Genomic DNA, 12959 nt, shown 5'->3' on the forward strand with positions numbered 1-12959 from the left:
CATGCCTTGACATTTGTGCTTTTTTCAGTTGCTTAAAAACATATTAATGGCTAAAGATAACATTGTATTCAGCACAAACTGGGCTACAATAATATGTGAACAACATGTATGTACATGTTTGTATTTTTGAGAAAATAAGTTTATGCATGGTTTTTGAGAAAACAAAAATTGTAAGTCACTGAAATAAGGCCATATAACACATACTAAATATTTGTTCACAAGACTTTTGAGAACTGGATCATGTAGCCTAGATTTTTTGCTACAAAATGATGTGAAAACCATCCTGATCACTCATTCATACAAAACAATATAGTAATTTAACTTTTGTAAGACACTTTTAGTGTTAGAAAGGCCATATGCGAGGAGGTGTGGATGATCAAGAATATTGATGTGATTCACACCTGAGGAGACAAAGACCCCTCCCCTGAGAGAGAATGAATGTGAGGAGACTTAATGATTGAATGTATTATCTGACAATACATTTTCTTTACATAAAGACTTTACTTAAAAACTTTAGACCTACACTACCGTTTAAAAGTTTATTGATCTGTAAGATTTGTTAATGTTTTTAAAAGAAGTCTCTTCTGCTCACCAAGGCTGCATTTATTTGATCCAAAATACAGCAAAAACAGTGATTTTGTCAAATATTTTTACAATTTAAAATAACTGTTTTCTATTTGAATATACTGTCAAATGCATTTATTCCTGTGATCAAAGCTGAATTTTCAGCATCATTACTGCAGTCTTCAGTGTCACATGATCTTCAGAAATCATTCTAATATGCTGATTTTCTAATATGGGCATATTTACAGCACATTTTACACATTTACACCCGAACAGATATTTGCAAGCACAAGCTTCGTTGATGATAATGAGACAGCATAAACACTAGTTAACATATAATCTAAATATGCATATTATTTTTATATTATATTACATGTCATATTTATATCATACAGCATACAATTTAAATGCCTGCTTTAGCCGAAACAACATTTAAATGTAACTAAAACTTGCCTATTAGGACATATTTCAAATTTCAATACACTGAATCCTGGCTGGCAAGCATGGAAATAGTCCAGCTAGTAAAATATGTACGTGTTTACATAAAATAGCATGTCAACTAATGTAAGTAAAGATTACTCATCCAAAATTGTATCCTCGGCTGGATCAAGACACTCTTCAAAATGCAAACGTTCATCGTCGGAGTCCCGCTCTTTTTCTGAGGAAAATGTGAACTCTTCCTCACTATCCAGGACCATCTGTAGATCTTCCTCACCTGTGTAGCGTGCCATCTTCCAAACGCACAGGAAAGTGAATGAATCTGATGATGAAACTTGATGTTTTTTAAGGCATTGTTGTGGGGGCGTTTACCATTTGCATTGATCGCCATTGATCGCACATTACCGTTTGAATAGCGCGCTCTGTTGGTGGGTGTGATCACATTAGGGATAATTAGCTGAGCCAGGAGAAACTGTACATCGCTTTGTTTCATACAGATTACATTGCAGGAGAATATTTGTTTTAAATTTGAATTGTTTTATTTAAAAGTAGACATTTTAAGCTTTCTTTAGACATATGTTTCATGTTTGTGTGATAAGTATTCGCGGAGTTTCAGTTCTTTATTGTGATGTGTTTCAGAAAGATGCTCGTGGAGACAGAGGCGGCTAAAAGCGCACCCTGTTTAATTTCTTTATTTTACAAAATCACAAGGTTTTGTTGTTATTGTGAGTGTACACAAATAAAAGTAGACCCTTTATAGTTTCTAATGATGTCTTACACTTATCTGTATGCCCAAAAATGACGGAGTATTTTAAGTTGTTTCTGCTGTTATGCGGAAAAAATCCAGCAGGACGGGCCGGCGCGTCTGTCGACCCCAGAGGGTTAAAGGAGGACGCTCGGTATACTGCAGCCTTCAAAGGACGCGTCCTACCTAGCATGCAGCCTTCAAAATGAGACACAGCCTAAGTGAAACATGAAGACTAATGATTAAACGAGTGACAGTTGGAAGCAATGAGGGATGAAATCAGGAACACAGGCTTGACGAGGAAGACCAAAATACATTTCAACATAAGAGTCCTTGGAACATTTCAACATAAGAGTCCTTGGACACGGAAAGACGACAAAAAAGGGTTCACACTGTGACAGATAAGATTATAAACACAATATTATATATGAATAATTGGAGTCTTTTTTATTTTATTTGGGGTTTCTCTGAAAAATGAGACTATTTTTTTCAATTAGATTGTGTTTAAATGGTGAGCTTTTAAATTTGAGTGAAAAATTGCGGGCAGCAGCCCCAAAATGCACCAGAGTATATGTGGTTAACGATATTGTTGTGAACAATAGGCTAATGTTGGAACAACACAATATTTGGAACAATTTGTTCAATCTATTAATGACTACTACCAAAATTTAACGTAAAAAGCCACGTGGGGAGTTCCAGGAAAACCTTTGTGTGGTCACTCGGTTGTGAATAATTTTTTTAACCGAATCATTTAACCATTCAGACGTACGGTTTCACAAAGATGTGTCACAATTCCCAATGCTAGTTAACACCAATTAACATGGTGCTAAGTTAATGACGCAGTACTCTAATGAGCGTGAGTTTACATAATGCACAAAATTGGGTTAAAGTATTTTTTTCAGTGTAATAAACTTTTTTTTTTAGATACATTTCAGTATTGATTACATTATAAGTGTATATATAATCAACATTTATTTTGCTGCGTCCACCATCTTTGGTTTATTTTTTTTTTCATTTAGCGCATCACAAAGCATTATGCATCTCTGCGAAGGATACAAGCAAAGCTTTTAAATTTGGCAAAAATGGGCTATCTTAGGAAATGGCATAATTATGCCGCCTACCTTTTGGAACAGCCTTTGCATCGGAAGCACACCTTTAATGCTTTAAAATACTGCCTGTGGAGGCAGCTCGCTTGGTTTTGGAACAGAGTGAAAGAGGGAGAAAAAAGCAAAAAGGATTAGACAAAACTTTGCACTCTACTTAGAGGAAGTACTCAGTCTTGGCAGAAAAACGAGAATTGCATTTGAAAGACGCTCAGCTCTGATGCAGCTCTGCGCATTGTAATCCTGTTTAATTTGCCTCCATGTGGGATAAGGGGAACAAATATTCATATTATTGTCCTCGAGTTGTTCTTGATTTATTTATGTTTTTGTCTCTCCTTCTGCTTTTATTCACTAGCTTTCATTTGTCTTTTAAAAATGTACACAACTACTTCCCCTTTAATAGTTTCCTATTTTTATCTATTGTCTGCAAACATTAGCTGTCGATAAGCAGCAATAAACTAATTAATTTAGCTAATGTTGCATCTAGTTGGAGCATGTAATAAAAATGTATTCACAAAGATAGTACAGGCCTTATCTGGTGATATCAGGAGCGTCTCAACATTATTCAGCAGTCATTTCCACCGTAAAGGTGAACAGCAATGTTATCTTAAGGACATGATGTCATAAAGAAGAATTAGTCGACCGGCTACCGGTTATTGGGTGAATTGCGTGATTTAATCAAGCTTTTCTTCAGAGGTATTATTAATTTACACTTTTTATTTATTTATTTTTTAACAGAGAGCTTTGATGATGTTTGTGCAATCAGTAATAAAAAGAACAATTACCTGGTGTGAATGTGATAAAATGAAAGCTCCCTTAACGCTACCTGTGAGTTCTCTATTTTCTGGTTTAAATTTTAAGGAATTTCTCTGGTTCAAAATAAGTTAAGCTCTGTGGACAACATCTATGATATGCTGTCGATTACCACAGAAAATAATTTTGATTTGTCTCAGAAAAAATCTAGTTTACAGTAGAATTCCATCAATGCCATAAGTTTGCTTTGGTACAATATATATATATATAAAATAAAAAAAATAAAAAATAAAAATGGTTACATTTAATAAAATACCCCAATGTACATTACTGATTTAAAAAAAAGAAGACACATAGATATTTCAATAAAATATAATCAAAAGCGACCCAATTATTGTTTTTCACCGTAATTTTAACAATTATTAACTGTATTGTCTTGTTAATCTAAATTTTCACTGTTAACTATAAGGTAAATCATATTTTTTTTACTTCTAAAACACACACACACACACACACACACACACACACACACACACATACACACACACACACACACACACACACACATGTTGGTGCAGCTATCATTATGAGGACTCTCCATAGACATAATGATTTTTATACATTACGAACAATAGATTCTATCCCCTAACCCTACCCCTAAACCTAACCCTCACAATAAACTGTCTGCATTTTTACATTTTCAATAAAACATCGTTTAGTATGTTTTTCAAGTGATTTGAATTATGGGGACACTAGAAATGTCCTCATTAACCACATTTATAGCATAATACCCTTGTAATTACCAGTTTATAACCTAAAAAAAAGTCCTCATAAACCACTTAAACCTGTCCACACACACACACACACACACATTAAAATATTTAAACATATATTGTAAATAATATTTCAGGATATTTTTGTGAAATTGCATGTATTGTCTTGCACGTATTCTTCAAAGTTCCAGTTAACCAATTAACAGTTTTTTTTTATTTTTATTTTTTTATTCCTGTTACTACAGTACCTTTTCTGTACCAGTATAATGCGCAAACCTAGATTACAGTAATGTGCTTACATTAGAGTTAATGGGCAATTATGAATGGTTTATAAGCAGAAAGGTGCAGCTTATATTTTTAAGTGCTTTTATTAATTTTTCCATACAAAAATTTGCTATTTGAGTTATAATGTTATCTAAATAATCCTTTTAAGTGGTGTTTTATAATGTTTCCATGCTTGCCATCTATACATGGTTATTACAGGAGTTGAAAGATTTTATACAACTTTGCAAAGACAAGTTTGGCAAGCAATTTTTTATTTTTATTTGTGGCTATACGTTCGAAGCAGTGTGTATTTTTTTATCGTTTATCCTAGTGCAATGTCTTGCCCCACAGACTTCCATTGTAAGTGCATTACAGTACTGTAAACACGATTTTTGCTTGTTTTTAAAAACAGAGGGAGAATCGAGATCTGTGGTAACCGACAGCATGGCACAGATGCTGTACATAGAGCTTCTAACATGTTCTGAACCCAGAACATTACTTTAAAGATTGGTATGAATGCTTGAAGACACATAGAGTGTGCATTCATTCTATAACACCATTAAATTAGCCAGATCATTAACAGGATAAATGTGGCACCTTGAATGGAATGGTGTGATTGAAATCTATCCTCCCTGTGCTGTAAACAGGCAGAGCTCCAGATCCCTATCAGCACTCGGGATGTGTTGGGTAGCCTCCAGCAACAGGCAACAGACGAAGAGAGCCAACCCACTCAAGGTGCTGCCCCCAAATCTGCTGATGAAAGAGAGGCCACGGAGCAGAGACCTGCGGCCAAAAACATACAGCCCATGTCTGATAACCAAACGCACCACACACAAGTGAGTCACTCATGTAGAGTGGTAGATCAAAGTCCTTTTTAAAGCAAGGCAGTCCATTTGGTGCCCATATTGGTAGCTATTTCCAGTCATGCAAGTTTACAGTAGCTCCTATCTCCTTAAATTCTAAAAAAAAAAAAAGAAAAAAAAGAAATTGTTTGTCAAACTTAAAATGAATTTCTTTTCTTTTCTTTTTTTTTTCAAAACTGAAATTCTGTCATCATTAACCCTGATGTTGTTTCAAACATATATGACTTTTTTATTCCATGCAAAAAGCAGAAATATTGCAGAATGTCCTTTGTGCTCTTTTACATAATAGGGACTGGGGCTTTCATGCTCCATAAATGAAAAAGCACCACAAAAGTGCCATAAAAGTAGTCCATGAAACGTATGCATTTTATTTCAAGTCTTCTGAATCCATCCTATAGTTTTATGTGAGAAACAGACAGAAATGTACAAATCTTCCTCTTTGCCGTAGTTTCATATCTAATTTGTGCTTATGTTTAAGAACTCATTTTTTACTGTATGTCATTTATGGAGCGTAGCAGCCTCACTCCCCAAAAAAGTGGGTTGGACATTCTATAGCATAACTTCTTTAATGTTTACATGGGGGTGAGTAAATGATAAAAGAATATACATTTGTTGGGTGAACTATCCCTTTAATTCAAAGGTGGGACTTTCCCTTTCTTATTCATTATTCAACAAGTATCCAGTCTATTCCTTACACTGTCTTTATTAGGTTTGTTTTGAGTTTTGCTGGGAGGAAGGAAGTAAAGATAACAAAGATGTGATACTCAACTTTCCTTACAGAGTGGCATCTTGAAACTTGGACATGTACTAAATTTAATTTAGTCTCTTTCTCTCATTCTTTCTGGGACTCTCATTCTGTTCTCTGTGTCATCACCTCAGGTGTTGTTTGTAAATGACGGTGTTGACGTGGAGGATGAGGAGGGTACTGAGAAAGAAGACAGTTCTCTGCTAAGAGGATGTTTTGATGAAGAAGAATCAGCTAGTTCATTTCAAGAGGCGCTGCAGGAGTGGAGAGACAGAAGGCAGGCAGGAGATGCATTCACTGGCAGACCAACAACAGCTCGTCCAGGTACCCAGTGATAGGGAGTAACATACTAATATATATATGTCATTATTTACTTACCCTTATATTGTTCCAAACCCATATGACTTTCTGTCTTCTGTGGAGCACAAAAGGAGATATCAAGCAGAATGATAGTCTCAATTACCATTCACTTTTCATTGCACTTAATGTTAGAAAGTCTGATTCGTTGTAGTGTTCATGTAAATCTATAACAGGTTATAATAAAGAAACACTTCACAGATTCAAATCTCTGCAGAAGTACATGTACGGCATTTTTTTAATAGCAAAGTATTTAATTATATGCTGCTGTTCATCAATATGTTTTTGATGCAGTTATATTTCAGCTTTGTTTAGTGTAATTGTATCTGTTTTATCCCACATCAAGATTCTTTCATTCCAAAATCTTTTTTGTTTTTGTGCCAGACGAATACTGCTCTGATGAAATTATAAATTATTAGGGCTGTCAATCGATAAAAAAAATGTCATCGAATTAATTGCATATATTAATATTTGCAGTGAAAGCCCCTCAAATAACAATAATTCAATATATAATGATGAAATAATTATAAATAGTTATATTTAAATAATTACCATATATATATATATATATATATATATATATATATATATATATATATATATATATATATATATATATATATATATATTCAGATAATTAAATTGCATCACATTATTGTTGCAGACTACTAAAGCATTGATAAGACAATACAAAAAGTGGCTTTATAATGCATTCTATTGTTTATTTGCATATTATTGAACATAAGCCAATCATTGGCCTACAATTCACAGCAATCCATTTTGCTCATCATCAGTTTGAGATTTATTATAAGGGCTTGCCTAAGGCTTGCCTAAGGACCTGTCAATGTACACCTGCATCAGACAGATGCTTTGTGTGTCTCACTTTGGTCATCTACATACCATTTTTAGGTCGCTGTGTCAAGTTAAACTTAGTTTAATACTTAGAAAAACACATCTTGAGATCCCCAAGTTCGGATTTGCGCTCCATAAAGCTTTGAAGTCGCTAGTGGGCGTTCCTACTTCTGTTGCTCTTACATTAACATGTGTGTACGCTGCTTAAGCTGTGCGTTGCCTATATAGCTGAAGTTTCGCTTACTGCCCACTGGAGAAAACAGGTGGTTCTTCAATGATTTGCTGTGTTCATTTTTTAACACGTTATTTTTTATATAATTAATCGCACTGAATTAACATGTTAAATCGACAGCCCTATAAATGATATAATCTTACATTTATATATTTTAAAAGTTATCATCCTCTAATATAACTTTAATGTAGTTGACTAGTTAGTAGCTTGTAGTTCAGTTAAATCTGAAGTGTGTAATTGCAAAAATAATCAATGCTTTCAAACAGAATCCAGAAAACATCTTTCCATCTTCCAATGGTTGCTCAGACAGATAGTCCTGCCTCAAACTCACACCACTGGTTTTAAAAAAGCATCACAGTGTTACACTTTTAGGTGAAATCAACATACAAATGGCTTACTCTGCATATTGAGCTGCAATACAAAAAATTTTTTCTCCAGCACTGCTGGAAAACACACACATATGCCGAGTGCAAGGAAATAGTGTCAGTTTCATGAGAACTGTCACGCTTATTTCCATGGCAAGCTGTCAGAACACACACAAAGACTTGCACTAAATGTGTACTCGTATGTGGTATTGACGGAAATAACACACACTGCGAGTGTGACAGACTCGATGATTGGTTGCCAGGTAACTACATATATGCATGACAAACATCCTCAGTGACTGCGTGTGTGTTCTCAGGTGCTGTTCGCAGTTTGCAGTAGTGCCTACGTGATGTGACAACAGAAAAGGAATTCAATCTATTAGGGATATTAATAAAGCACATATGGATTCAAAGGAATGATTTGTTGGTAAATGAGAGCAGACGTGAAATGTACATGCAGCTGGCTCTCCGGTCTCCTTTAGTCGCTACACCTCATGAAAGAAGTCTTCTGCTTTGTTGCCTACTGCATACTGTGCAGTATATACTGTGTACTGCCTAGAAATAGTACTGTATTTGAAATAGTAGGCATTATGCAAACTGTTGTTTGGACCTTTACTAGAGCAGAAAATTGAAGACCAGACCTTTCTTTACTTTAATTAATGGTATAGTTCACCCTAAATTAATCCTCATGATGTTCCCAGTCCCAACTCATATATGACTTTCTGTCTTCTGAAACAACTGTGACAGGCACTTTATCTCTGTTTATGTCTCTCTCTCTCTTTCTGTCTGTATTTGGCTCTTGGCTTGTAGGAGTTACGTGCGTCTGTGGCACTGCATGGCTTGTGCGTACTGTGATAATGACTGCTGTGTTTAGGGGGTTTCAAATGCGCTGAAGTCTAACCACCCTTTATACTCTCACAATATACAGAAAGAACACACAACAAAGACAGAATTATGTCAATAGGAAAGCTTGAGCTCTGTACTAAACCTTTTTGTTCTTTCGTTTAGTTGTGTGCATCTATGTTCAATATAAATGCTTTAGTAGTTTGCTTAAATCTGCTTAAATCTCGAAAGTAATGCAGTTAGAGTGACTAAAACAACAAGTGTGATGTGTAAAGTTTTTTTTTTTTTTTTTGGATGCATGGAAAAACATGAATATTAATTTGGGATTTGTGAAGATAATGTCAAATACTCTTTACTCTTTTGAAAAGTAGCCATTCTTGATGTCCAATTTAAGCGCTCCAATATATATTTCACATAATTAATTTGATAACTTGATCCATACATCTAGCACTGTCAGTATACTTGGATGTTGTTAGGCAGTGGATAAATACATGGATCAGTACGATTTTAGCCAGAATGACTGATTGGCCTCATGGTAAAGTTTGACTAGTACAAGGAGTTGCGGGTTCTAAGCTGCCCTAATATAACTTTTTCATTAAATAAACGAAGATTGCATCTGAACGTAAGTGGATGTATATCATGAGCGGGGACAAATCTGTTTGCCTTTTGCTTTGTAATTTAACTGGAAAGGAGCGCGAACTGCGGAACAAGAAGGGCGCGCATCTGGATGCACGAGAGAACATCTCCGCCCGCTGTTACTCAACGCCACTGATGACAGCCACAACGAGCACTCTTCATAAAATTAAAAATAACAAACTCCAGCGCTGGATCGCCACATATTATAACGCACACAAACAAAATGGAAACTCCTGCTCAAGATCTGGAGATGTTTCTTCTACATTAGACACTTACCTGACGAAAAATGTTTCAAAAAGTGGTGGGGACAAAATTGGAAAAGGCAAAAATTGGTAGGGACATGTCCCATCCATTCCATATGTAAATGACGCCTACGATAATGCGGATAATAAACGTGTGTGTAAGGGGTTTATCTTAACTTTTTACTAGACCTTCATCACTTGTCTTTGGTACTTTTTAAATTCCTTTTATGTTTAGATTTGACTATTTAAGCCTTTCCCCTGACCCAAACTTTCAGTATTACACAATGTAAATCCATTATAACAACACAAATCATTACAGGTTTAAAACTATGACAATCCAACCAAAGAGTGAAATAAAAATAAACCATACAATATTTATTGTATGAACAAAATTTTTTATACATTTTTCTTACAGTTGTGGCATCATTTCCGTCACAGCAATACATTTTACCCTAATAATTTTTTTTTTTTTGTTTTTGTTTTTTTGTTTTGTTTTGTGTGTGTGTGTGTGTGTTCTTGTTAACCAATACCAAATTAACTTTTTTATGCAAAAAGTGTTATGGAAATGACACTGTGGTGGGAATTTACATGACTTTCAGAAAAAAAAAAAATTACATAAATCTCCTGTGATGCATGTACATTCGCTTTTGGACTTTGTTAGTTGACAAAATAAAAAGTGGGAGTGTTAAAAATGTTCTAACGAGACTACTCTCTAGAAGTCCACAGTGCTAAATGTTCCCGAAATTAAAAAAAAACAAAAACAAAAAAACCCACCCATATATATAATACAACACTTAATATAAACATAGAATAATAATACAAATCATGAAAATAACCACAATATACTGTATTTACTACTAAAACACTGAAATAAATCCTCATAATCAGGGTGGGACATTAACATGCTGGAATGCTTTTTCTTTTTTTTTATTATTGTATTTTATATATTTATTTTTGTCTTATCTACCAGTCACTATGGCAGGTGACCTGACTTGGTTTGGTCCTTGACAAGAAAGTCTGTTATTTAGAAACAATGTCACACTCTTGTTGTAGTGAAAAGTTTTTTTTTTTTTCACGTATAACACAAGTCCACTTACAAGACAAGGGACAGTATAAATGCAAGGAGAACTGATTTAGCTTTCACTCAGTTCACTTTTTGGTCTACATTTAGTTATTTTATAGAGAAAGTCTCAAATGTGACAAAAACAAAGAGATAACCACTGTTGGTTTTTAATGCAACAGTTACATTTTACATATATAGTGATCTTGCATATTTGCAATAAAAAAATAAAAAATTCAAACAAATTCAAAAATGTTTATGGGATTCTGTTTTTCTCTCTTTTATAGCATCTGTGTTGGGTACTCAGACAGAGAGACTATTCCAGTATCACTTCTATGTGGAGTTCAAGGAGGACATGCTAAGCTACATGAAGAAACTCCTTTTGAAAAAACAGGTTAACACTTGACAATTTATAACCAAACACACATTGAATTAAAGCATTATGCAAGCCTCATTTACCTTCCCAGGCCCCAATTAAAGTCCATTAAAGATCAGTTAATGACTTATGGTTGCTAATTACAAAAGCCTTACCTTTAAGTTGTGCCACAGCAGATTAGCTTGAATTTATTTAGGTAATCAGCTCCAAGGCATTGTTTTAAGCTTTGAAAAATGTTCGTTAAACACACTTTTTGCTCTGTTCCAAAAACTAATCAGCTCCCTACCTAGACAGCAGTTTAAAGCATCATAAGCACACAAACTATGTGAAGACTCTACCAAAATGTAGGCTACTGCTTCCTTCTAAAATATCATATTTTGGCCTAGCAGACAAAACAACAGGCAAGTTGATTATAAATATAATTCATTTAACTCATTCAGTACATAAAAGTATCACTAAAAATAAAATCTAATTTAAAAATAGACTATTTTACCCAATATACATGTGTACTATGTATTTTTATGCTTATTAGAGTATCACATTGTTAGCTTAGCAACATGCTAACGCTAAACTCTATTAAAATCAATTGTGAGTCAAGTCTCCTGCATTTTACATGAACTATTTGTATAGCGTGGAATTGCTGCCTATGTAAAGCGGCAAATCAGTCACACATAAGGGAATCATTTTACTTCAGAAGCTGCCTAAGAAGGCAACTGCCTATGTAGGCAGCAGACAGCAAGGCAGTTAATTTGTTTTCGGAACTGAGCCATTGACACAGTTGTTCAGTTTGCAAAATATTGCAGTGCTCGCCTACGAAATGAAAAAGCCTTAACAAAAGTGAGCAAAACACACACAAAAACCCCTGCAAAGTCCTTTGAACTGCATCTCAGGCTTCATGAATGTTATGGTATCCATGACAGCGATGGTATTTAGGTCGGCTATTCAAAAAGGGTCTAATTGTGAATCCGTCAAATTGCCTTCTTTTGAAACAGGTGTGTGGAAAATCACCGAACAGGAAGCTGGATTTTAGAGCGTGTGTTTGTTTGTGTTTGTGTTTGTGGGAGGAGGGCAGACATGAGGCCCAAGGCTGCAGCTCACACTTGAGAGGAAAGGAGTGTGTTATAGGGGTGTCTAATCCTTTCACACACACACACACACACACACACACACACACACACACACAAAATGATGAAAAGGGGTTTGCCTGCTGAGGCAGCAAGTGCTGGCTTCAGGGAGGGAAACGAGCTAAATGAAAAAGAGAGAGGAAGGGTTTGTTTTTGGGTAGACAGTGCAAAGACAGACAGATTTTCTGCTAATGCACTTGTATGGTAAATCATTGGTAAAGAGAGGAAAACGGTTTAAAGGACTAAACCTGCAGGTCAGGGAATCTAGCTAAGCTGAAACTTCCTTTGACACAGGAAGTAGTCTGGGTCATCCAGTCCATTCAGCCTCTTTTGTTTTCTATTGACTGGAAATTATGTTGCTTTTCCTCCATATATTGACAAATTAATACAGCAATGCATGCACCAGCCTTAAAGACAACATGAAATGGCTTCGCAATTTAACTTCTAAAATGAGACATATTTCTGAGAGAAACTGGACATTTGAGAAAAAATTAAGAAATGTAGGGTGAAATTTTGATGTTTTTTATTCATATTCACAAGATGCCATTTTTTCTACCTGGTCTCATAGAATCACGTTACTATACCTACATTTTGCAAAGTGAATTTTACATGGCTCATTTTATA

The 12959-nt window shown here is 34.9% G+C and overlaps 1 pseudogene; it reads left to right on the forward strand.

Annotated features, from left to right (window-relative positions):
• The window catches only part of LOC127455872 (zinc finger B-box domain-containing protein 1-like), a 66336-nt pseudogene that overhangs the window by 43293 nt on the left and 10084 nt on the right, over window positions 1-12959 (forward strand).

This window comes from Myxocyprinus asiaticus, chromosome 18, assembly GCF_019703515.2.
Source record: "Myxocyprinus asiaticus isolate MX2 ecotype Aquarium Trade chromosome 18, UBuf_Myxa_2, whole genome shotgun sequence".
NCBI classification, from domain to species: domain Eukaryota; kingdom Metazoa; phylum Chordata; class Actinopteri; order Cypriniformes; family Catostomidae; genus Myxocyprinus; species Myxocyprinus asiaticus.